A 22,765-nucleotide genomic window follows, 5' to 3' on the forward strand; every position below is an offset into this window, starting at 1 on the left:
GATTTGTTTTCTGCCAAAAAGACTTCACTAAATTTAGCATTTCCCCATTACCTCTTCATGAACAAGTATGTTTTCTAGGCACCTTCTCAGGAAGGTAGGATTTATACCCCCAAAAGTCCAGTACTATGCAAACTCCAGATTGATAACTACAGAAGTTATGATTCCATATAGGGATTCCCCAAGACCTGGAGTGCTTCATTCTAGAATAAGACTGAAGAAGAGTAATCTAAATGAGCAGATTCCTAAATGATGGGGAGTGGTCACTGAACAGAAACAAGTGAGTGGCTGCACTGCTGGGCATTCCAGCTTTCCATCCAGTGTTACCTTTCCCTGTGAGAGGATAATGTTTGTGTGTCTGGCTCCACAGATATTTATGTTTTGTTTTGGCCATGAATGTGGACAGAAAGTTGGGTGGTACTTGTATCCAAATTCATATGTTCACCTTTCTGTCACATGACTGGCAGCATTCAGACCAAGATCATCGTTAGGATGAAACAGAATTTGAAAACAGGTTGCTAAGATTTCCCCAAGGTGCTGTGGTCTCATTCAATCTTACTCACTTCCCAGAACCCTCTCTTCTTCCAATTGGCTCTGCTCTCTTCTTTCCCACTCTTAGGTAAAAAGTCCTCTCCATCATTTGTATCATGTAATGGCATCATATAACATATTATTTTCTAAAGCAATTAAACAAAACGGACTGGTATTTTAAAATATACCTCTTGCTACAGAAACTTTACCTTTAGATGTTTAAAGGAAATTAACCAAACCACAGATATTTAATGAAAGCTAATCTATAGCACCGGAGGTCAGTCGGTAGTTGCCTTGGAGGCAGAGAGGGGCATAGTGACTGGAGGCTCAAAGCAGAGTCTGTCTAGGTAATGCGGTACAGTTCTACCTTTTGACCCTGTGTTCACTTGGTAGTTCTACATTCATGTACATGAATGTAGCCTTTTAATACAATTTCTATTAAAATTTTTAATCATAAAATAAATATCTGTAATAGTCTTAATCAGAAAACTAACCTACTACTTAATAAAAGGGACAATTAGACAAATTGTTACCTGGAATAGCTATGTAAGACTGATTTAAATAGATCTTTTGTCAAGCCTTTATAATGACTTAGGATAATGCTTTAGGCTATAATAACTGGATTAAAACTCTAATGCTAAGTGGAGCACATACATGTGTATAAACAGGACTGTAAAACTAATTTCTTAAAAGACTGTATTCATGATATATCATATGCTAGCAAAGATTACTTGTGAGTGAGGAGATTTTATTTTCCTCCTTTTACTTTTTCCTCATTTTCAAATGTATATTGTACACAGTCTGTTTAAAAGAGGAGAAACTAAGTCCGCATGTCATGCTGTTAGGATTCAGAACAGAGTCAGCCAAGAATCTCTACAGCCCTCTTATTTTCCTCCAAACTGGTGACATTAGCTCACAGTGTTTGGGTTACTTGTCTCAGAGTCAGCAAATCAGCAAAACATTTTGAGAACCTCTGTAGGAATCACCTCCATGTTGTTGTGAAAGAAAGCAATGGTTTCCATTTTGAAAATATTTGCACGCTTTCTTTGTCAATGAGGTCAACAACATTGAGCAGATAAATTATGTAAAACTTAAAACAACTTTTATCTATTCTGAAGCTCACAGATCTTTAAATTCACAGCTAAGCAATTTTGCCTCACACACCTTGATTTTAAATTGTGTTAGGGATAGGTCTGCTCTGTCTGCCATGATCCTTAGACCAAGGAAACCACAGGTATTTTCTTTTAAGATGGCAGGAGTATAAAAGACGATATGAACACATTTAAAGTCTCTATATTCATTATTTTTGCTCACATTAAGTCAGCCAAAGCATGTTTCTGGAACTTTTACTAGAAATCTGCCATTCCATTTGTGCTGTTTTGGATGCTCGCATACTGTAACATCAGGAATGAACATCAAACATTTGCAGAAGAAAGTCCATGGTCCACCAAGTTGAAAATATTTGCTTTGCTTTACTGTGTTCTCTCTCTCTTTTTTTCCTAGAAAATGCTAAAGCTTTCTTCTCAAGGGAGATCTGGCTGAGACACAAAGTGAGAGTGTCAATGTCTGTAAACCATGAATAGGTTAAATGCCAGTTTCTAATGGATATTCTGATTCAAGAGACAGCAAAACCATTTGAGCATCTGTATTTTTCTCATGTTACTCTGCTAATAAATTCATTAAACACATGTGATCATATATGACGAAGAGACCACGCCAGAAGTATTTGCAGACAGAACACGCCATCCTGCACAGTGCATGTGTGCATCTTTCGTTCTTTCTTTTTCTAATTCTATCATATATTATATCCTGACCAGAGTTTCCCCTCCCCCACCCCAGTCTCTTTCCCCCACCTCCCTTCTCCACCAGATCCATCCACGCTCCATCTCCCCTCAGAAAATAGCAGGCTTCCCAGGGACATCAACCAAACATGGCATAGTATGCAACAAAAAGATTAGGCACAAACGATCACATCAAGGATGGAGTAACCCAGTAAGAGGGAAAGGGTCCCCGAAATAGGCAAAGGAGTCAGCAGCCACCCCTTCCCCATTGTCACAAATCCCACAAGAATACCAAGTTACTCAGTCATAGTATATGCAGAGGATCTAGGTCAGATTCCTACAGGCTCCCTGATCACTGTGAGCCCCCATGAGTCCTGGTCAATTGACTCTGTGGACCGTGTTCTCATGGTATCCCTGACCTCTCGGGTTCCTCCAATACTTCCTTCCCCTCATCCACAAGATGCCCCAAGCTCCTCCTAATGTTTGGCTGTGGGACTCTGCATCTGCTCCCATCAGTTGCTGAATGAAGTCTCTCTGGTCTCTCTAATGAGGATTCTGCTAGGCTCCAGTCCCAGAGCACTCTGCAGGCAGGACAAACTGTGGTCTGAAGGTTTTGTGGCTGGGTTGGTGTCCTAATGCTTCCACTTGAGGCCCTGACTGGTTATAGAAGACGGCCAAGTCAGACTCCATGCCCCCCATCACTATAAATCTTTGGTAGGGTTACTCTCGGAAATTTCACCAACTTCCACTGCACTAGGTTTTCACCTCACCCCCCAAACGTCATCAATTCCAGTCATTTCTCCCAGTAATTTCTCCCTGCCCTCAGTTGAACCCTCTTGTTCCCAACCCCACAGGCTCCCAGTCCACACTCAAAATCTGTTCTATTTCCCCTTTTCAGGGAGATCCTTGTCTGTCCTGTGCTCCCCCCCCCCAATAAGCCCTCCTTGTTACTTAGTCTCTCTGGGTCTGTGGACCACAGCATGACTATCTTTTACTCTACAGTTAATACCCAATTATAAGTGAGTACATACCATGCCTGTCTTTTTTAAAAAGTGAAAGACCTGTACGATAAAAAAAACTCCAAGCCTTTAAGAAGGAAACTGAAAAAATATCAGATGATGGAATGATCTCCCATGCTCATCATCAGTATGATTAACATAGCAAAAATGGCCACCCTACCAAAAGCAAATCACAGATTCAATGCAATCTCCATCAAAATTCCAAGATAATTCTTAACTGACCTTAAAAAACAATATATAACTTCATATGGAAAAACAAAAACCCAAGATAGCTAAAACAACCCTGTACAACAGAAGAATTTCCAGAGGTATTGCCATCCCAGATTTCAAGCTGTATCACAGCTATAGTAATAAAAACCACATGGTACTGGCATAAAAACAGACACATTGATCAATGGAACCAAAATAAAGACCCCAGACTTAAATTTGCACACCTATGTAAAATGGAAAATTGTAATAGAGTCCACAAAAGCCCAGATAAAGGTTAGTCAGGAATTTATTGAGAAATCACAAATGACAAAGCAGGGTAGAGAACCACCCAGGTCTTTTGCCCTTAGGCGCTGGATTCTGCTATCTGTCCTGTGACCACCACCCAAGAGAGAGCTTGGTGCCTCCCTGTCTGCATGTAGCACCTGAGACTCAGTCCTGAAGGGGCTGGTACCTCAAAGACTATTGGCTGAATTAGTTCAACACCTAAGGATACCTGTTTTCTCATAAAGGAGCCAGAAATATACAATGGAAAAAAGAAAGTATCTTCAACAAATGGTGCTGATCTAACTGGATATCTGCATATAGAAGAATGTAAATAGATCCATAACTATCACCCTGCATAAAACTCAAGACCAGGTGGATCAAAGACCTCAACATAAAACCAGACTGAACCCAACAGAAGAGACAGTGAGGAATAGCCTGGAACGCACTGGCACAGGAGATAACTTCCTGAACTGCACAGTGCTTTCTTTACCTACATGACTGACTGGACCTGCAGCAAAATTATCTCACTCTCATGCAGTTTCCTCAAGAGAGTGAGAGCACAAAAAGATCTTTTCTGCTTCCACAGACTTGTTTACATCTTCTGGGTCATTTCACTACATCTGTCCCCATCCTGTGTGCAAAATGGAGGCAAGCTTCAACCTCATCTGCTTCCACACAAAAGTGACAACAAACAGTAAATAGCCACCACTACTGCAAATGGTGAAGAGGATCAACAATATATGGAGATGCAATAATAAAGTCCATTATTTTGTATACTAATTGAAAAATAAAGGACTTCTACCTATGCATCTATTATTTTATCGATTGCCATAAAATAGGGATAGGGAGTTTGCCCTGTTTAGTAGGGGCAGCCAGGTTATTAAACCATCATAATTCCTATCTACATTCTAAACATTTGTCTGTGTACCCACAGATTAGTACAGTTCTCACCCCTCCCCAAGAAAACATCTCTTTGCAACAGATGGAGACCATTACAGAAAACGACAACCAATTAAAATGCAGAGTTGTGGAGCCCAGTCTCAATGCATACAAAACACTCTCTGGGATCAATGCTAAAATGGATTCAGAAAGATTGCAAGAGCCGGAGAATCAGGGAATTGCCATGAGCCAGTGTCTCCCATGAATGTCAGAAGCTACAGACATAAAGTCTCCTGACTATGACTACCTTGAGGTGAACAAGACAATAACAATGGACATGCTAACATGGATAGCATGGATGGGGAACGCCCACGAGGTCTCAACACTACACAAAGAAATATAGGAAACTAAGGAATGCTGAGAGTGGAGACTAATATTCCCCAGGGAATAATACACCAATTGGTTACCCAATACAAAATGGCTACCCCTGAAAACATATATACAAGTAACATTATACAGACTAAGCAGGTTGTGTTTATGTATTTAGGAACAGATAAATGAATATATATGCTTATGTATCTAGAATATATGTGTATGTATATATTACATATGTACATATGTAATAAAATTCATGAAAAAGGGTCATATATTTGAAAAAGAGCAAGAAGGGGTATACAGGGAAGAAAGGGAAGGGGTAAATTATGTAGTTACAATCTCCAAAACTAAAAGAAAAATTTTAAAGTTTTTTAAAAAAGAAATGCAAAGATGCGAATGCCTCAGGCAATCTTGAAATAGAACCCAACTAGACAGCTATGCATCTTAAAGGCTTTTCATAAACTTCAGCAATCATAACAATATGCTGCTATTAGGTTAAGGATAAAGGACTAGATCATGGGATATAGATGGGCCCCATATAGATCCACATGGACATGGACATTTGACTTTTGATGAAAATATCAAAGCAATGGAATACAGAAATAAAGACTATTTTCATAAAAGTATGCTAGGACAACCATATAAAAATGAAAAAATAAATTTTAACCTCTAACTTATTTATCATGTAAAGAAATAATTCAAGATCAATCATTATCTAATCATAAACATAAAGAATACAAACTGTGAGTGGGGCATCAGGAGCTGGAAGGGGGTGGGAGAAGAGAATCAACAATGCATAGAGATGTAATAATAAAATCCAGTATTTCATATGGTAATTGAAGCAATAAAGGATTTCTGTCTACACATCTATTAGAACCTGTGGAGAACACTTTTACAGTCTTCTTATAAATACAGATTTCTTAGAAAAAGCAAAATCTCATGACTATTTAAAAAAAGTTTTGTGCAGGCTATCTTGAAAGACCACCTACTGTCTCATCTGAGACAGTGTGTGTGAAAATTTATGTATGACTAATAACAGCACGGTTAGAATTCATGCTGGGAAAAAACCTAAATCTTAATAGATTATGGTTATATTGTAATAACAGATTAAGAGTAGTCAGGAGGGCAGATAAACATGTAGGAGAAAGAAAATTAGAAAAGCCAGTTTACAACTGTCAGTGCAGGGATTCTTAAGGCAAAAATACATTAGTAGATACTAACAAGTATTAAATTTGTTATTAAATACCTCTTGAATAAGTTCAATTCTATTGGAGGGCAATACACCTTTATAGAGGGGAGACCTGGCAGTCAGCACTTGGATCAATATTGGAAGAAGTCCACATGGTATCATTTATTGTGTTGCATTAAACATGTAACAACAATTACAGAATACTCCCCACTATAAATGTTTAACCTGCATGTAGTTATAAGCAATCAGCTATAAGGAAGTAATCAATCCCATAAAAAGACCAGTCAACAAACAGTAAGTGCAGTAGTGTAAAACCTCTTCAAAATGAAAAGCTCATAAAGGGCAAACATAAAAAGTGATGAAAGTCCTGGTTTGAAAAACAAATTTAAAAAGAACAAGGGTCTGTGAGATGTTTCAGTGGGTAAAACCATATACAGCCCAAGCATGATAGCCCAAGTTCAGTCACTGGAGCCCAGAGAGGTTGGAAAAGACAACAGGCTCCACAAAGTAGTTTTCTAACTCCACATGTACACCACAGCTCAGTGAGCCTATGCACACAGGTACTAGAGCACACCCACACAGAGGTATACACATGCATGCACACCCCCCCCTTCCCCCAACACACACACATTATTTTTACCAGTTTTAAAGAAAATTTTATTTTTCAAGAACAAAAAAGGGAAAGGCTACAAACACCAATTGCAGAACTGATTAGCATTTTGAACGTGTTACATGGGATACCCACACCCTTAGAAGAGACACATGTCGAAGTACTGAAGGGTAAGCATCAAGATACTTGCAAACTGTCTCAGAGTAGTTTCACAACACACAGGCTGTGAGCACTTTTGATGATGGAGTTACTATATCTACATCATTCTATAGACAGTACATATAAGCAAATATACAACAGAAATATAATCAAACATGAAATATTCTTTTAGCAATATTAAAAATATTACTGAACTTTAGTTGACAAGTGTGTTGAGAGAAGTATTAAGATACAAAGACTGGATAAGAATGTGACAGTGTTTTCATAATTTATGAGATAGGCTTTAACTATGTACTGAAAGTCAAAATAAGAACCTGTACTGTAAGATTTCAGAATAGATAAAAATCCAAAGGTTTCCATGGGCATACTTCACTCATTTGTCAACCACATACTGGAGCTTAAGCAGGCCATTCTCTGAGCACCGGAATTCAGTGATTAACAAACCCAGGTCATCTCCTCTGCTGGATGAGCTTACCTTCTAGAGATCATAGATACAAATAACATAAAATAAAACCAAGGGTTTGGGAACACTGTGATTGAAACTGGCCATGATTATGTCACTGGTGGGTTCATCTGAGCCATACTAACAGGAGACAAGGGACAAGTACCAGGCAGATATCAGGACGAGCAGGTGCAGCAGGCTGAGGAAAGGCCCAGGGTGAGGCTAGCCACCTAGGAAGGAGTGTGGCCAGCAAGTTAGAGCAGCTGAAGCATGCGAGCTAGCACAAGAGGATAAGAACTGGAAAGGGTAACAAGGCATGGGCATGTGGGACCACAGGCACCACTATGAAGATTTCCACTCCAAATAAGATAGAATACGCTAGAAAGTGTTCTACAGAAGACAATTATGGCCAGTGTGTACAGTAAGTATGGACACTGTGAAGAGAAGCAGAATCCAAGGACCTCTCAGCGGACACAATATGGCAGTAACTCAGAAAAAAAAATATGGAGTTGGGAGACTAGGTCATGGCAGTAGAGGTGATGAAAACTGAGAACTACCTGGTTCTCATGCCAAGCCCAGAGCATCTGGGGTGAGATTGGGCATGAGGTATGGAAAGAAATGAGAACCAGAAGGGAACATGAAGAAGCTATTGCATACAGAAATGGAGAAGACAGAGGGAGGACAACTGGAGACAGAACAGCCATTCTGTTTGGATGCATGAAGTAGAGAATATTTATTCAAATCCAAATAAAAATAAGCAGTGAGGTGAACCAGAAGGTCAGGGGCGAGACACTGTCTGATACATAAATTACTGGATCAACACAGGATAGATGGAACTAAAAGCCAAAAAGTTCCATAACATACTCTCTTCAAAGTATAAAGATAAAAAAAGAACTAATGAAGTAAATTTATTTGCAGAACAAAAAACAATTTTGGGATAGGTCCTATGTGAGTTTACTAAGAGTTCCAATGTTAATAAGCAAGCCCTAGTCATCAAGAAAATGTTAATGCCAGAGACACTTAAAAAGCTCAAAATGTTGAATCAAAGATCCCTGCTGCCAGTAGAACCTACATCTGGTCAGAAGAGAAAACAAAACAAGGAAGTAACTCAAGAAGGGAAAACCCCAACGCAAACTCAAGATAATAATGGTATCACTGGGAATGCTGCTTGGGCAATGGTTGCAAAGTGGCTAAGGTCCTGTTGGGTGGTGAATAAGACTTGTCAGCTCACCTACCCTGATGGGGTCAACACCTGATAGTCACTCTACACTGCTAACTCATGTGGGTAGAATTCTACCATCATACCTCATCTCTGCTTTAGTGAGAGCCTCTCCCAAGATGGGCTCTGGGTTCTTTGATTTCTTTCTCATGTTTTTCAGAAGCTGCTATCAGTTACTCCAGGATAATTGGAACAGCGGGGTAACCATCCTCCATTTCTACTGTCTCTCCGATCCTGAGTCCCTCCTAGAAAGGCCCTTCTACTACTCAACTGGATTTGGCATCTTAGCCTCTAATATTACACTCAAAACATTTCATCTCCACACAGCAACTAAAATTCTTTTTTCCTCAATCTCTCAGAGCAATGGGTTACCTCATTTGAGGTTATTGGCCAGTAGTCTCATTGAATCCCAGACATTATAGGCTATGGCCAACACTGTTTGTTCCCGTCCAGAATTTGGTCATTAGACTATATTGTTGATCATACCAATATACTTGAGTCACAAAACATGGAAAAATTAGCTGGTACTCAACTAGAAGCTTCTTTCCTACTGGCTAGCTTCATAATGCTTGAAGATGATATGCCTGCTACTGGAGGAGAAATGTAAACATCAATCTCACCCAGCTGTGAATGCTGAAAGCTACAACAGTGCCCTGCCTGGTAACATAAGCTCACTGGTGCAACAGTGGCACGCATGTTATAGAAGTTACCAACCAACTTTTATAAATTAGATATAACTGTCAACAAGGCCAAGAATCTGTGGCTAAACAGACAGTCAATAAGGTCAAGAACCTGTGGCTAGATAGGTCATAGGCCCTATTGGAGATCCTGGTATTATCTGCTAAACTAAAATGTCCCCTGATGACTTATTGCTATGTCCATAGATCAATACACTGCTCAACCTTCATCAGAAGCTTCTTCTTGCATCAGATGGCAATTCATGCAGAGAGACTCAGAATTGGTCGATGAGCAGAGAATAAGAGACTACTGAGTGCTCAGTCCAATCTTAGTTTGCTTTTTTTAGATTTATCTTTTTAAGTGTGTGTATGGGTCTGTGTATGGGTATGTGCACATAGTGCAGGTGCACATTGAGGCCAGACACATCTGACTATCTCTTGGAGTTACAGGTGGGGTTGTAAGATAACCATGAGACTATACAGGGAAATGAACTCAAGTCCTTTGGAAGAGCAGCATGAATTCTTAACCATTGAGCCATTTCTCCAGCCCCTTAATTTACTTTCTACAGTAGACCAATTCTGAGTCTTTTTTTTTTTGCATGTATCATTTCCTACAATGCAATATATACACATGATGGTCACAGCTTCAAAATAATTTTCTAATCTCTACCACAGACAAATGTCTGTAGTTGAAAATGTAGTGAATACAATCTTGAGATGTCATTTTAAAATACTGATAACTAGATTTTTTTAAGTATTTCTCTTTTTCATTAGATTTTTTTTCACACTTACACAAGAAATTAGGTCTGCAAATGACAAGAATCAGGTACAACTTCCACGATGACCTTTATAAAACTAATCTGTGTTTCAGAAAACAGAATCGGATCAAAGAATAAAGAATACTAAGAGATGCAATGCAACTACAGGCTGATATCCCAAGAAAACAGTGTGCTGCATACCCAAAGTGAAAACACCACACTGCTTCCCACCCTCTTTTTCTCCTCCTTTCTCCCTCCATTCTGTCCCCTCTCATTTATTTGGAAACTGAATCTCATGTAACTCAGGCTGGCTTTTAGCCTGCTATGTATTAGAGGATAACCTTGAACTTCTACTGCCACCCCCAAAAGTCCAAGTGTAGGAATGATGGGCATGGTCCCCCATGTGGGCTGTAGGAGGACCTCTAAAACCTTAGCAGGTGTCTGCAAAGACTTTAAAGTAACAACATTCTCAAAAAGTTTAATCTTGTAATTCTTAGAAATAAGCAATTACAAAGTCAAAATCATAGTGACTAAACAAAGATACTGACATATACACATTACCTATAAACACTTCCAAATATCTAAGAATAGTTACTAATCACCAGTCAGTAAGGTCTTATTTACACCTCTGAGAGGAAAACATGTTAAGGTTGACTATGCTGCTTGCATCATCCTCACTGGAGTAAAAACAAACAAACAAACAAAAAAACAGCCCCTACCAGTCCTCAGAAGCCTTTTTTCATTCATCTCTCACTCAACAACCCAGTCTTTCCAATTTCCCAGCACTCAACCCTCTGTCTGCTAAGTATAGGTTTTGTCATTTGCACCTTTGCCATACTTCAGCCCTACCTAGAAGGCCTGTTCTGTCAATCACCTATCAGCAGCCCACCCACTGCTCAAGGAAGCTCATGTGTCACCTCTTCAAAATACACTTTTGATCCCCCAGGGCTTCTGGGTGCCTCCCTCAAAGGCTCAGGTGCTAACATCTTTATTCTCAATGTGGAGAGCCAGCCATGTAACAGATGGGGAAAGCATTAGGAGACAGGCCCTGGCGGGGGTAATTGGCTCACTGGAGAAAGGCATTAGTGCAGTTCCCAGGGAATGGCTGGTTCTGGGAAAGGCACAAGGTTGCAAAAGAGAAGTTGTGGGCCCCAAGTCTTCTGTTTTAGCATTCGATCTCTGCACAAAGCTTTTTCCTGTCTATTCCCCTGCCATGCTGAGACAGTCAGGGACCCTTGCCAGAGGCTGAGCTATGGAGCTGTCTCACCATGGGTTTCCATCCTCCAAAACAATGAGCTAAACAGCCTCTCTTTTTAACACTGAGGTGGACTTTACATAATATAAAATTACAAAAATTGAGTGTACAATTCTCAATATTGTATAATGTTCACCTCTATATAGTTCCAAAATATTTTCAGCACTGCCAATGGAAATTTCATAGCAATTACACAGTAACTCCCTATTCCCCCTCTTTGTCCTTCCCCGACAACACTGATCTGTTTTGAATATTTCATATGAATGAATATGATGTATTAGTTGGAGCTTCTTTTATTTCTCACAATGTGTTCAAAATGCACCCATTCTAGAAACTGTATTAGCAAAAGGTGGCATGTTGTTCTCTTGCTTTCTGTTGCTGTGATAAATACAATTACCAAAAGCAACTTGGGGAAAAAACAGCTTATTGGGTTTATACTTCAGACCACAGTCCATCACTGAGGAAGTCAGAGCAGGAACTCAAACAGCAGCAGAAGAAGGAACCATGGAAGAGTACTGCTCACTGGCTTACTCCCAGACTTGCATTCAGCTCCTTTCTTAAAAAGCCCAGGTTCACCTTCCAGGGACGGCTTTTCCCTAGTGGTCTGGGCCCTCTTACATCAATTAGCAACCAAGACTGCCCCCAGAGACATGTCCATGGACCATTCTGATATAGGCAATCCATCAATTGAACCTCCCTCAGATTAACTCTCGTCTGTGTCAGGAGACTGCTGAAGCATGCAGGAGCTCTATTTACAAAATAAACCTCTTATTCATAAAATTACCTTACATCAGTTGTTTTGTTATAGTAACAGATTACTTCTAGGTATAATATGTATAGGTACCATCAAAACTGACCTCTATTATACTAAATGGTCAACCCTGAGAACATTTACATACAAGTAACATTATACAAACAGAGCAGGCTATACTTATGCATTGAGGAATACAATACACACACACACACACAACAATAAAAACAGAGGCCATGAATGTGACAGAGAGTAAAGAGGGAAATATGTGAGGACTTGGAGGGAGAAAAGGGAGGGGAAATGATGTAATTATAAGCTCAAAAAATAAAAGGTATTTTTAAAAATGAAAACTAAAATAAGGATTTCCCCCATCTGAATATATATATATAATATATATATATGTATATATATATATATATATATATATATTTCACACATCTTTTGTGAAGCACAAGTTCAAAAGCTCCTATAGAACAATGAGTTATCCTTAACAATTTTTCTTACACATTAAAAGCTCCTAGAAATGCAAGTGTAGTGGTACCCACTCTAGAGACAGGGCCAGGAGAAGCACTGGTTGAAGGTTTTCTCAGCTACACAGGGACCTCCAGGCCAGCTTGGCTTATATGAGGCCCCACCAAATCAAAACAAAATGAAAAAGAAAAATAAGAAAACAAAAACAGAAAACCTCCTAGAGAATAATTATGTATCCTAGAGAAATGGCAGACATGCAAGACATCTTATTTGCTTGTTAGATTTATAACTACAATTACCAATGTATGAACATATAGAGGGCCAGCAGTGGTGGCATAAGCCTTTAGTCCCAGTACTCAGGAGGCAGAGGCAAGAGGATCTCTGTGAGTTAAGGCCAGCTAAGTCTTACTAAGTGAACTCTAGGACAGCCAAGACTACATAAAGAGACCCTGTCTCAAAAAAGGAAGTGGGGAGAATCGAGTCTGGGTACTTGCTAACTAAAATAAAGAAATTTATACACATGTTTAGAATTTCAACATGATACATTAATATACCAAGAAGATTTTGGCTTTTTGAGATAGGGTTTCATGAACTCACTGTGTAGTATGTATGTTTGTGTGTGTGTGGGGGGGGTGACCTTGCCCTGACCCTCTTTCATGCACAACTATGCTTAGCCCCAAATAAAGAATATTAATCTCAGTTTCTACTCTTGATAAGGGAATTAATAAGAATGCCCTAACCTTCCCAAATAAATTAGATTGGTCATCTGTCTCTCTAATATACAAAGGCAAGGAACAAAAGTCCTGAGCATATACAGAAAGCACAAATACATCAACTATATGCCTGGGATGGGCATATTTACTGCATCTGCTGTTTGTACAACACTGTGCTAAGTAAAGTAAGATGGAAAGGACATTCTCTCTATCCTCATGTACAAATTATACAAGTAGTTTGAAAACAAAGTATAGAAAGAAACAAAGAAGGCTGAGTACCAGAAATGCCATCAAGAGAAGGCTAACCTTAGAAGAACATGACTTTGAATGACCTGAAAGGCTATTCAATGTATCAATGAAGAGGAAGACAAAGGCAACTCAAAAATCGATTATCGATTAAGCTGGAGCATGTCCACCAACAATGAATCATCCTTGGTCAGGGGAACCCTGGTGAGGGAACCAAAGGAAACAACTGGAAGGCTGGAAAAGAAATGAGTGGACACGTCAGAGAGAGCTGTGAAAAGACAGCATGGGAGTGAAAGCTCCTTTCCCATAGGCTGGACTGAGGAGAGCAGGATCAGAGGGACAGGGCAAACACCAAAGGCCAGCAAGAGTTCACTATTTCTAAACATTGGCAGAGAACTTCCCTGTTCAAAGAAAGGTAAACAAGAACTCCAGGGTAAGCGGCTCTCAACAGGGTGAAGTACGGCTGTGGTTCATTTATCCAGGATGGAAGGAAGCACTCAATTCCAGAGTCCATGTGTTCTCAACGTCCCACGAGATGTTATTTAAACACTGGGGCAAGTGTAAGTCATGAAAGAGAAAGTTAGGAACAATGCTTGTCACAGCTAAAAGCTGGCAGTTTAGTTTACAGCAGCAGCAGACTGGGGGCAGAGCATGTTAGATGACCAGCTTTAATTTCCATAAGACAAAGCCTTACTTACCCATCCCCATTGCCACCTACACCCTCCACTCAGCATGTACCTGACTCCATCATTGAGTGGATGCCCATCTCTGTAGGTCAGCAAAGCACTGTCATATATCTCCAAAAAGACCTCAAACTAACAGTAGTGTCTCAGTTTTTTTTTTTTTTTTTTTTTTTTTTTTTTTTTTTTTGCTGGCTTACACACTTCCTAATTAGGGAATTAACTGTCAATATGCAGAGATGAGCATTTTCACTAATGAAATCCCCAGGCTTCTAGTTTGTCTTGAAAAATGGGCAACCAGAAATACTCTCCAACTCACCAGTTTGCCTCCAACTTGCCAGTTTGCCTCCAACTCATGAGTTTGCCACCCACTCACCATGTTTACTTCTGGCATGAGCTGGCTCCTGCTGGCACTGAATTTTCCTTCTGATTTATAGGATCCTTAGATTAATGACTAAAGTGGCAAGTCAGAGGGACTGTGTTGGATAAAGGTAGATTAAGAACACTGCTTCATTTTATATCCCAGTATTTTCCCCTTGGCCAAGTTACTTACCCTTTTTATGTTTTTACAAGTTTTCCAAGATAGGGAAAATAATAATGCATCCTAACTTAGACGAAGGTTTGGGGAATAAACTATAGACAGCAGAGTTCCCTATGGGATAGGGCATTAGGGAGCAAAATGTGCTTGCAGGCCTGGGGCATTTGCCATGTGATTGTCCATCTATGGGTAGCGACCAGAGATGGTCTTGAACTACCTACAATGCAAAGGCTAGTCCCATAACAAAGGCTAGCAGCATAGCCCCATGACACAGCTCTTGACACAGCAAATCTTCTGTGCTAATTACCAGCAGCAATGCTAAAGCAAGTCCTGACTTGGTGCCTTCGCCTGTGCTGGAAGGACTTCTAACACCTCAAAAGCTGCTGTCACCTTTGATGGATTTACAACAACTCAGGCACAGAAGGATGTCAGTGAGAGCTGAAGAGTTGATGGGGCCCAAGAGCTCCTAGGCCACCTCTCTGGACCTCAGCTTTTCCATCTATATTGACAATATTAATGACTGTAACTATTTTACCATGACTTTTTCAGTAGCAATATGCTCTCAACGTTTACATCCAAAGATTTAAGTTTCTCAAAAGGGATTGGCTGGAAACTATAGAAGTCAGACCCAAGCTGCAACAGGAAGATAGTTCTGTGGAATCAAAGCCAAGAAATACTTAGCAGCACTTCTCTCAAAGACAGTAATGAAAGTGCAAATGAAGTTAGAGGGCTCTACACTACACAAACCACTCCATGTAGAGCACAGATGAAGTCTTTTTAACCTTAGCCAACACAGAGTTGAGGATGCATCTATAATAACCTATGACCAAAGGTATTATGGTTAAAAAGCAGAAAGTGTCCCAGAAGTGCTATGAAAAGGGAAAGTTCACATACTGGAGACAAAAGGAACGTTTTAATTGAGAAAAGTCCAACATTACGGTAGACTCTGAAACACAGGCAGAACTTTGGCCAACTGTCATGAAGAATGCAAGCAGCCGCACTGAGGCCATCAGGGTCCCTGTTTGGGGCACAGGACTCACCATGAGTAGACAGTCTGGATGCCTACAATGTGGGGTCCGATCTTGACAGCCTAGATCTCTAAGAATGTGGGCATAGGCTGCAGGAGCACCCTTACAAACAGTGAGACTTGGTTTATATGCACGGTTTTGATATTTTGGATTAAAGTAAAAAAAAGTTCTTTTGCATAAGTGTAAATATCTTTAATAAAGATTCCAGTTCTATTAATATATTCTAAAGCCATTAAACTCAATTTCCATTATGACAACAGGTCAAAAGGACAGCCAGAAAGCAAATTAAACTACTGATTTTAATTTTTATAAATCTACTGATATTACCCTCTGTAGTTGATCAAAAGAGAACCTTACAATTAAAGGTTCTTTTTAAAATGTAGGACCACGCTACACTATTTCTCAACCATACAGCAAACTGGTTTTTCAACCATATAAAGTTTATAAGCTGGTTTCTACTTTTCTAAAGTAGCATGAGAAAAATGACATCACTGAGCTAACCCAAGTACTTCCTCATTCGCAGGCAGAAATCCACTTGCTACCAGAAACAATGAACCAGGACACTGTATGCCACATGTCTAAGAATAAGATCAGGCTGGGAAAGTTTATCAACTTTTAAAGATCTTCCAAATATCTCTGGAAATTAAAACTTTTATTCAAAAAATTTCTGATACACTGTGGATTGAATCCAGGGCTGCTCAAATATTCTTTTCCTGAGTTACAATCCTGTCTTGTCATTTTAATTAGGAGATAGGGTCTTGCTAAGCTGCCCAGGCTGGACTACAACTTGGGATTTCCCCCCTCCCAGAGCTTTGTATGCTACATTAATATATCACTCACTGTATTTGGAGTCACTAACAAGCCATATGTAACACTGTAAAGGGAGTCACTTACAAGTGATAACCTTCTAACAAAAAGGAAGGGCACATGTAAAGTGCTAACATAATACTTCTTCAAAAAAGGGGGAAATTAAAAGAGGATTATTTTAGTCCAAAGAAAAACACTGTCCCAGCTTTTAACTGCCTTCTATGAGGTCAGGAACAATACATTCTACATATTGACATGCTGTTCTTCACTATATGCAGACACCCTTTGCTTAGGGATTTTCAAGAAAGAAACAGAACAAAAAATACCAGCATGAAAATTTGGAGGTAGGCATTTGGCATGCTTGGCCGTTGTACATGTTGAGTTAGAGAATCTACTGAGCATCTATGATTCCAGAGCCCCTTCTCCACTGAAAGGGTCCATTCCATGAGCTCTAAAATGTCACATCAGGAACCAAGTTTGAAACATCGCCAACCTGTAGATCTTGTTACATGTTTGGTGTAGAAAGGGTGGAGCATGGTAAATGGAATAGGAGTAAGGCTAATGACCTCCATCAGTCTAGCTGAGGTGATTTAGTGAATGTTTTCTTCACTGATGAAAAGTTTAGTATGTCTGAAGGAACAGAATGCATGCAATGTGCCCAGAAAACAGCAGGATCTAAATAAAGATAGAGTATCCTTAGTCATTAATACAAGTTCTAATGGAAAAAGCTAATCTGTTTACTGCTGCACTTTCTTAGCACATGTTTGGACAGAGCAGGACTGCTTGCCAGTGCTTTCCAATGGAAAGCAGGAAAAGACTGTATTGAAAATGGTCGAAGATGGGGAGTAAGGAGATAAAAGCTAGTGCTGAAGATAAGCAAGGGGTTTGAGTCTTGCACACAGCAATGAAAAGGAAAAACAACTGTGTGGGAAACAGTGCTAGGGAAAAGAGGGCCATTCTTCATTAAGAGGACCCCCAAAGGGGGAAATATAAAATGAATTAACAATGATTTCATAATCAAAACAAAACTGCTGAGAGCTTGAGCACCTTTGAAGTCTGCCCTTTCACACAGGCCACTCCTGTTCCTTGCACAGCGTCATCTCCAACAAAGGTTCACTCGCCCACCCTTTCCTGTTAGCGCCAACCTGGACTCCCCTCCCATTAGGCTACCTCTTCCTTTCCAGACTTTGCCTTGTTACTGGAAACTTCCTGATCTTCCCATGACTCACTCTAAACATTCAGGACTCATCCAAACCATCACCTCTTTAGGGACCTTTTCCTGGATCCCACATACCACAGTCACAGCAATTTTCTTACCGCTTCATTTTCTAGCTTTCATTCCCATCGAAAACCATGTTTCCACCTGCACATATATTCTATCTTCACCAGAATCTAAGGGGTTTGAGGGTGTTCAATACTCAATTTCCAACATCTAAAACAGCATGTGTCAAGACAGACATTCATCATATAAACTGCCTACTGTTTATATGTTTTTATTTATTATTTATTATTAGTATCCAAATAATAATCACTATCCCGAGAAGATAAATCCCCAGAGCAGTGTCAATTTCCTTTCTTTAATGCATTTGATGATGTAATCTTTAAACATCAGGAAGATTTCAATGGAAAATGCATTCTTCCTAACAATACAAAATAGTAACAGATGTCTGGATATCAACTAGTTGATGTAGAGAGGGCACAGTATACACTGTCCATTCACGGGCATGTTTATCCAGCATTTTACTTATCCATAAATACAGACATAATACTATAAAACTTGTTCTTTTTCATCAATTCCTGCTCTAAAAGAGGAAGATGGATAGATGAAGCGAAGATGGGAATTCCATTTAGTATCGGTAAACAAAGACATCAGAGGGAACATGCTGGAGTTACACTAGTACACCTATAAATTAGATCTGTCACCGTGTTCACCTTTACTAACCTTACCCTAACTAGTACTGAGTCAAGTGATGGATTAGGTGAATCCATCTGTGAATAAAGACAAATGCCTTTGTAACCGCCTTATTAAGAGAACACTAAGAAAAGTTCCACAATGTCCAACCTTGTTCCAACCAAAAGAGGAAAAGAAAGACTACTGAGAATTTTAAAAATAATAATAAAAGGCAAGATGAGTGGCAAAGCGGGGAGGTAAAACCATGGCTTGAACATTCGTGACTCATGCTTTAATTATTGTTTCGTTTTGTTGTATGGGGCTTTTCTTGGTGCACGTGCAAGGCTGGTAACTGACAGTAACATGCCAGCCCACACCTGCATGTCATCTGGGTCTTCACAGGGGTGCGTGGCACCGGGCCGAGGCTGAACCACTCGCCTTCTGGTGAGTGTGGGAGTGTGCCTGGGGCCCAGCAACCCTCCCGCACTCCGCCGCATTTGCACCCACACCACATAGTCCTGGCCAGGTATGGGGAGTCCGGCGAGCCCCGAACCTTTATGACCTGCCCATCAGGGCTCGGGAAAACAGCCTACCTCCTCTATGGCGCGAGCCGCCCGCTGGCCTGCAGACCCGGCTCCGCGGTCCAGGCCGCCCGGGCTGGGGCGGGGCTGCAGGGCGGGACCCGCAGCTGACGTCAATGCGCTGAACACGCAAGACGCTGCCGCTTGCCGGAACAGTGAAGAGGTACAGGAGACAGCAGATTAGTTTATGGAATTGTCAGTCTTGTAATGACCAATAAACGGCTCTGGAAGGAGTCAGTGGGCGGGTCTGTTATCAGGACCAGCCTCCAGAGCCCGTTAGAGTGTCCAGCTTACTATTGCAAGGTTGTAGTTGGTTTCAGCTTCCTGCTGGATTCTGATGAAGGCTTCCTTAGTCGCTTTTATAGGGTTTAGGCTGCTGCCAGTGAAAAGAAATCCTGAGGGTGGATTTCAGGCTCTGCCACCTTGGTTTGAGCTGTCCACTAAGAACTTTCTTAGAACCACCGTAAATTTCAACTCGCCCTGACTTACATAGGAAACCTTTTTTCTGCTCTCCCAATCCATAATGCCTTTCTTACTGATAGTTAAGTCTAATTGTATTTGCATAATTATTATACACGAAATTGAGCACTAAGTGATGTTTATGTTTTTCCCAGTAAATGTTACGGTTGCATCCTTCAAAAAATGTAAATGCCATTATCAGTTCTGAAGATGCTCAGCCTGTTGGAGAAAAATAATATTGATAATTAAATACTCTTATAAAGTAATTTTAATTGCTTCTATAATGCTTAAATTATAAAAGTGAATTTATATTCGTGCAAAACTTTTGAACATTGCAAATTGTGTAAAACCTGTGTTTATATGCCAGTTAAAAGTTCAATCTTTATGTCATGGGTCCTAGTGCATTGACATGTGAAAGTATTTGTAAACACTCAAGTTCTGATCTTCATCAATCCTTAAATGTGCCTCATGGTTTTTAAAATGCTGTGCAATAGTCCTTAGAAGCAATAGGTATTATTTGCCATTTCTGTGCCCTCAGGCATACAGTTTGTTTCTTTTATTGTTAATAGGAGAAATGCTACCTTAAACATTTTCCTTGTTCCATCAAAGTACTGGTTATGGTGAGTATAACCAACAAGAGAACACACTGATCTCAGGATATATATGTCTTCAATCCTAGCAGTAGATGACTCTGATAAGATCCCCTAGTGCTGCTGCAGTGTCCATTTCCACTCAGAACATTTAAATAACCCTTTCTAGAATCCCTTTGAAGAGAAATTAGTATGCAGATTTCTTTTTTTAACCTAAATTGATAGGAATGAAAAAAATTAAAAGATAAGGTGTGTGTATATATACAAACATAGTGCAGGGATTTGTGTGAAATGATTTGGGTGATAAGGTGAAGCAGCTTGTGTAACTGCTGAAATACAGAAGCCTTCTTCTTAGTAATTAAAACAGTACACATTCTTCTGAGAGTACCGCCACTGTCATTTAGTTTCCCTGATTTCAGACTATGTAGACATAGAACAAAATCTGAGGGCCTCTTCTACCTTGATATCCATGATGGCTTACCAACATCACGGAATCTAGTATCACCTAGGAGATGAACTTCTGGGCATGTCTGTGAAAGCTTCCAGGTTGCATTAATTGAGGTGGGAAACCCACCCTGAATATGCGGAGCAACATCTATGTTCTGGGGTCCCAGAACAAATAAAATGGAGAAATGAGCTGAGCAGCCATATTCATCTTAAAGTGTTTCCAGACTGGATGCCTCTGACCTCACTCTGCTGCTCTCAAGCCTTCTTTGCCACGTTGGCATGTACCCTAAATGTGAGTCAAAATAAATGTTTCTGTCCTTAACTTGGTTTTGTCTTATATTTTATCTAAGCAATAAGGAAAATAAGTAATATTTGTAATACTGTAACATCAGATTTGCAATATTATTATATATTAAGAGAATATTATACTAGTTTAACATTCTCAGTTTTGTTTATAATTTAAATTTTATTCATTCCACTGTTTCTCAATATTGGGTTATTTAAATTTTGTCATAATTACAAATGATGCTGCTATGTATATTCTTGTACCACACCATTGGTGCCTAAACCTATACATTTGATCTTGGTATATTATGAAGTGTACCATCACTGTGTTATAGGACATACATATGTGTTTAGCAGTAATGGACAAATCCCAGGAACTTTTTTTGGGGTTTCATCAATTTCCACATTCACAAACAAGGAAAAACATCTGATTTCTGGACATTTGCCAAATATAATATTTTCAGTTGTGTTCTTTTATACTTCTTTTCATCTTTTGCACATGTATATTTATGGACAGCACCATGTGGATTTAACTTGCACTTCCTAAATAAAAATGAGTACACTTAGACTATTTGGATATCTTCTTTTGTCAATGTCTGTCAGAGTTTTTTGCTTACTCTTTAATTATACTGTCTACCTTTTTCTTAAGGACACCTTACATTCTTAATGAGTCCCTCATCTCAAACATTGTGTTGGAACACAGTCCATGAATTGTGATAGCTAAAGTTATGTTTTAAATTTTAATTACTGTGCTTAAGAGATCTATACAACAAAATGCCTCTAATCTGTAGGCTCCATTTGCCCAAGAACAGGTAACTTCTTGCAATTCTGGGGGCTATTATTCATGTAGGATAATGTGATCATGTAAACCACATGATTTTAGTTCTGTAAACAAGGTTGATTGCCCCAACTACACGAGATGTGGTTGATCACATGTAGGTGGGAGGTACATAGGCAGGAAGTACATTAGGATGTATGCTTGCCATTGATTGGACAAAGGCAGAAAGTGTGTAGCCTTGTGATTTTGCCTTTATAAGCACCAGACTAATGTAATTCGATACCATTTTCTGGGGATCTTGGGTATGGATCTGACCAGTGTCCATCATCCTGGCTGGTATTTAATAAAGCTTGCTTCAAATTTAGCTCAAAAATTGTGGTGGTGATCTTATTCTTGCCTAGTGGGATTAACAAAATAAAGATGTGTGAGATGTCTGAGTGCTTGTGAGAAAATGTCAAGTAGACAAGTCTTATAACCTTTGTTCCTCCATAACATGGATTCATTCTTGGAATGTGCTTCCCAGTTGTAGTAAATAGAGGTCAGCTTACTTTAGCCATTACCCATTTAGCCATTACCCATTACCCATTACCTTAGCTGTTATTGTTCAGAAAGATGTCTCCAAGCACAAGTTGAACTCAAGTGAAGTTTGCTTACATGACCTTGCTTAACCCTCAAGATACCCTCATAATATAAATTTTCTGATGCCCTGAATAAAGTGGCTATTGTATGAGACTTTAGTCCCCCTAGTTTTTAGGCTCCACTCTCCCAAGTTCATTCCTCCAACTAAGGTGGTGAAAATATTGTGAATGCATTTTCTTATCCTGAAGTTTACCTTTTCATTACAAAATTAATCTTTGATTTCTTAGAATCTGCTGTAAATATTCTTTCTAGTTCTGGTACAATGCAAATCTTCAAATATTTTAATTTCCTTAGTATTATGTAAATGTGCCATGCAATTAAATTGTCTTTTAAATCAAGCAGAGTGCAATTTTAATTTACATAAACAGTGTTTATATTTACCCATATATTTATCATTATTTCATTTTTTGTTGCATCATACAACTCTGGGACCATATCAGCAATGATTTTGTTCTTTATTAAATTGATTAAATGATCCATGGAACCACATGGATTA

At 39.5% G+C, this 22,765-nt stretch overlaps 1 protein-coding gene across 1 annotated transcript in view; it reads right to left on the reverse strand.

Annotated features, from left to right (window-relative positions):
- Positions 1–19,193, reverse strand: part of Stard3nl (STARD3 N-terminal like) — a 38,661-nt gene extending 19,468 nt beyond the window's left edge. Inside the window, exon 1 of the mRNA XM_027409378.2 lies at positions 19,084–19,193. The gene's annotated coding sequence lies outside the window, so the exon portion shown is untranslated. The remainder of the gene's footprint in view (positions 1–19,083) is intronic.
- Positions 19,194–22,765: the final 3,572 nt, after the last annotated feature.

Source organism: Cricetulus griseus, chromosome 3, assembly GCF_003668045.3.
Source record: "Cricetulus griseus strain 17A/GY chromosome 3, alternate assembly CriGri-PICRH-1.0, whole genome shotgun sequence".
NCBI classification, from domain to species: domain Eukaryota; kingdom Metazoa; phylum Chordata; class Mammalia; order Rodentia; family Cricetidae; genus Cricetulus; species Cricetulus griseus.